At 40.1% G+C, this 5000-nt stretch overlaps 1 protein-coding gene across 1 annotated transcript in view; it reads left to right on the top strand.

Moving 5' to 3' along the window:
• LOC113823206 (glycine receptor subunit alpha-2) overlaps window positions 1-5000 on the top strand; it is a 216160-nt gene that overhangs the window by 169141 nt on the left and 42019 nt on the right. The window lies entirely within an intron of this gene.

Raw genomic sequence — 5000 nt, 5'->3', positions numbered from 1 at the left:
GAAGATGAATAAACATGTAACAGACAATCGGGAATAAACTCAATAATGAAAAACCTCACTAAAAAATCATAATATATAAAGATAAATAAATACATAAACAAATAAATAAAACTGACGCGGATAATCTGAATAACGAAGACAAACCAGACAAAACGAAGGAGAATAAGAATAACAGATAAACATGAACAAAATCCTCATTAGAAAATCACATAATGAAACGAACGAATAATTAAAACCAGCGAACCCTCTGAACATAACGCATAAACCCCAAAGCAAGCGAACGAAAATTAGAAGAAAAAATATCGACACGAAATAAAAACGAAAAAAAAACACGAATTAAAGCGAAAGATCAATAAGTTCTGTACAAACGGACGCGGAAAGGAGGCCGTGCAAGGTCAGTCCATCAGGTGATGTCGGGCGTAGGAGGAGGAAGCGGGTCGGATGCGGGGTTTAAGTCAGGTCAGAACCATCAGGTGAAATGAGATCGAGAAATGGAATAGGGGAGGGAGGGAGGGAGGGGGAGGGGTTGGTGGAGGGAGGGGGAGAGGGAAGATGGGCAAGGGGAGAGAGGGGGAATGTGAGGGAGTAGGAGGAGGGGGTGGATAAGGAGAGGGAGGGAGGAGGAGAGGGAAGATGGGCAGGGGAGGAGAGAGGGGGAATGTGAAGGGAGTGGGAGGGAGGGGGTGGATAAGGAGAGGGAGGGGTTAGGAGGAGGGAAGATGGGCAGGGGGAGAGAGGGGGAATGTGAGGGAGTGATAGGAGGGGGTGGGTAAGGGGAGGGAGGGGGATGGGTAAGGGGAGGGAAGGGGGAGGAGGAGGGAAGATGGGAAGGGGTGAGGGAAGGGTAGGAGGAGGGGAAACGGGGGAAGGTTGGGAGGATGGTGGGGTAGGGGAGGGGATGGGTAAGGATGGGAGGATGGAGGAGGAGGGGAGAGGGAGGAGGGAAAGGTTGGGGAAGGGGGAAGGGTTGGGAGAGATGGAGTAGGGGGAGAAGGGATGGATGGGAGGGAAATGGAAGGAGGGGGAAGGGGGAGAAGGGAAGGGAAGGGTAAGGGGACTGGGAGGAGAAGGAAGAGTGGAGAGAGAGGAAGAGTTGGGGGGAAGGAAAGGATAGGAGGAGGGAGGGCGGGGAAGGGGGGGTGAGGGAAGAGGGAAGGGACCAGGGGGACGGGGAGAGGGAGGAGGGGGAGTAGGGAAGGTATGGAGAGGGAAGGAATAGGTGGAATAGGTGGAGAGGAAAAAGAGGTGGAAGGAGAGAGAGAAGAGAAAGAGAAGAGTAAGAAAGGGGGGAGGAAGGAGGGAAAAGGGAGAGGTGGAGGGGAATAGGAGGAAGGTAATATACATATAATGCTGAGGGATATCGAAGGGGGAGGAGAGAAGGAGAAGGGAGGAAAGAGAGGAGCGGGAAGAGAGGAGAGAGGGAGGGGGATGGGGGAAGGAGGGGAGGAGGAGGGAGAGAGGGAGGGGGAAGGGGAGAGGTATGGGAGGAGGAGGGGAAGAGAGCAGGAGAGGGAGGGAGGGGGGAAGGGCAGGGGGTGTGGGCTTCGAGTGAAAGATGGGAGAAAAAAAGGGAGTAACTTTACAGAAAAAAATAAGATGAGATCGGAAAGTGGAGAATGGGGGGGGGAGGGGAAAGATGAGAGGGGAAGCTCTTTAAAAGAAAGAAAAAATATGGAGCTCGGCAAAAAGGTAGAAAGGGCGAAGTCCGTAAAAACAAAAACAAAAATCTAGAAAAAGAAAGAAAGAAAAAATAAAGATAAAAAAGCCTTTAGGCAACAAGACGAGTGCCAATGGGGGAAAACCATTATTTAGATTAGACGGGAGGGCGGTTTGGAAAAAAGAAAAGATAAGAGAGAGAGAGAGAGAGAGAGAGAGAGAGAGAGAGAGAGAGAGAGAGAGAGAGAGAGAGAGAGAGAGAGAGAGAGAGAGAGAGAGAGAGAGAGACAGAGAGAGAGACCGAGACAGACAGACAGCCAGAGGGAGAGAGAGAGAGAGAGAGAGAGAGAGAGAGAGAGAGAGAGAGAGAGAGAGAGAGAGAGAGAGAGAGAGAGAGAGAGAGAGAGAGAGAGAGAGAGAGAGAGAGAGAGAGAGAGAGAGAGAGAGAGAGAGAGAGAGAGAAATAGAAGGACACCCAAACACTCGAGAAATAATGCATTTTCGGGCCTCGAGCTTCGGTCCTCGCTCTAGTTACATTATGTAAAGGAAAAATTTGTCTCGCTCACCCAGAGTACATTTTTTTTTTTTTTTTTTTTTTTTAACAGGTAAAAAGAAAACGTAATTTCTTGAGACGTTAACCCTGTTTTCTTTTCCATTACGTCTTTTTCTCCAAAGACTGTACTTGTTTAAAATCTAAAAAAAAAAAAAAAATGTTTTGAAATGTTTTGAAATTATCCTAGTAAAACGTGGCAGAAAATAATTGATAAATAAGAATGGTGATAATCATTATACTAATTATATCGGTAATAAGGATCATGATAATGACAATGGTAATAGCGGTAATTGTGATGATAATGATGATGATAATGGGAAGAATGATAAAGAAGATATATCAACATTGATGCTGGTAATGGTAATACAGTAATAAGATTAATAGTCATTCTAGCATTAGTGATATCAATTGATAAGGGCGATAATGAGTAGTGCATTGAGTATTATAGTTACATTGATAACGGCAATGATAATGCTACTAATGCTGATATCACTAATGATAATAGTAACTAAAGTAATGATAATAATATTGATAACAATAGTGATAATGGTATCAATAATGATAATGATAATGATGATAAAGATAATGATAATAACAGCTATAGTGATAATGATAATGATGATAAAGATAATGATAATAACAGCTATAGTGATAATGATCATGATAAAGATAATAGCAATGGTAATAATGATAATAATAATAACAACAATATTGATATTGAAAATATAATGATGTAACAATAATAACAATGATAACAATAGTGATAACAATAACAACATTGACAGTGAAAGCAACAATGACATTGACAAGGACAAAAATAAAGGCAATGCTAATGATAATGATAATGATAACAATGTAAGTATTAGTAGCTATAACAATAAAATGATAGAAAATAATAGGATATGATAAAAATCATCATCATCAACAACAACAATATAAAAATATTAGTAATAAAATTATGACAATGGTGATGACGATGATAATAACAATAATGATGGTGATACTGATAATGATGAAATGATAAGGATAATTATAGTGATAATAATAATGATGATGATAGTGATAATAATAATGATAACTACAGTATAATGATAAAGAGAAGGGTCAGGACAATCTAGTGAAATTCATTATTTCAGAACTTACCAAATCAGTTTTTAAAAGTCTTCTATTACGCCAAGAAGAACTTTTTAACTAAGTGGTATGAATCGCTAGAAATAAAGGTGGATTGGATACGAAGAATTGAACAATGTAAGAAATCGAATGAACGGATATGAACACCATTCTTTTCTTTTTCTCTTTTCTTCTTCTTCTTTTTCTTTCTCTTCTTCTTCTGCTTTCATTTCTCCCTTTTCTTTTTCCATTTCTTCTTCTCTATTTTACTTCCCTTCCTTTTATCCCTCTTTCTCTTCTTTTTCTTTTTTCATCTTTTTCTTCCTATTCTTCGAAATCTTTTTCTGTTTTGTCTTCTTCGTTTTCTTCTTCCTTCTTCTTTGATAATGAAACATTGAATATTGTAGCAGTGTTTAAAAGATGCTCACTTTCTAAAATTTACCACTTTCGCTAAAACTTTCCTAAGATTAGATCCAAAATATAATGGAAGTTTTGACACGATAATCGAGCAGTTTTTGAACTCAAATGGCGTACATACGAACACCATATGATTTAAAAAAAGGAAGCTGTACTATTCATTCGTTACGCATTGGTGCTTCGGTTAAAACTCTTCTTGGATTAGGTTTAGAAAGTAATGAAAGTTTTGATAGGGAAAAAAACGGAACAATTTAAGAACTCTAACGTAGGGATTCGAACCCCACGTGTTATCAAAAATGAAGCTATTTATTCCGCTGTCACTTGTCGCAATTCGGTGCTTTGGCTTAAGACCTTCCTCTGATTAAGCTTATTTTGTGTGTTCACCTTTTGATTTTTATTTGTCGTTGTTTTTAGGTGGTTGAGGAAAAAAAGAGACAGTCTTTAGGTTGAGGAAAAAAATAAAGGAATCTTTCCTTCACGTTGCAAAGTGGATTGGTTGGGATCGGAGGACTAAAAATTAACTATCGGATAGATAAATTGACAGGTGGATAGGTAGGAAGACTCATAATTAGGTAAATGGTGATGATTTTTTAATAGGTGGATAGGTGGAGAGATAGAGGGACAGATAGAAGGATACATCGATGTCTGGATCTATATTCATCGATTCACATACATCTATCTGCTTTTTTATCGGTGTTTCTGTCCGTCGCTCTAGCTATGCATCTATATACTTATGAAAACCAGTCATTTCATCTACATCTATTTATCATTCTATCGTACTATGCATACTTTTCATTTCTCTCTCTCTCTCTCTCTCTATCTATCTCTCTCTCTCTATCTATCTATCTATCTATCTATCTATCTCCCTCCCTCTCTCTAAATCTCTCTCTCTCTCTCTCTCTCTCTCTCTCTCTCTCTCTCTCTCTCTCTCTCTCTTTTCTCTCTCTTTTCTCTCTCTCTCTCTCTCTCTCTCTCTCTCTACTCTATCTATCTATCTATCTATCTCTCTCTCTCTCTCTCTCTCTCTCTCTCTTTCTCTCTCTCTCTCTTTCTCTCTCTTTCTTTCTCTCTCTCTCTCTCTCTCTCTCTCTCTCTCTCTCTCTCTCTCTCTCTCTCTCTCTCTCTCTCTCTCTCTCTCTCTCTCTCTCTCTCTCTCTCTCTCTCTCTCTATCTCTATCTCTCTCTCTCTCTCTCTCAACCCCCAAACACTACCATCTCAAGATTCACCACAATATTGATATTGGTACTAATAATTATGATAGTG

This window comes from Penaeus vannamei, chromosome 39 (assembly GCF_042767895.1).
Source record: "Penaeus vannamei isolate JL-2024 chromosome 39, ASM4276789v1, whole genome shotgun sequence".
Lineage (NCBI taxonomy): Eukaryota > Metazoa > Arthropoda > Malacostraca > Decapoda > Penaeidae > Penaeus > Penaeus vannamei.
This window is presented reverse-complemented; position numbering and strand designations above follow the sequence as displayed.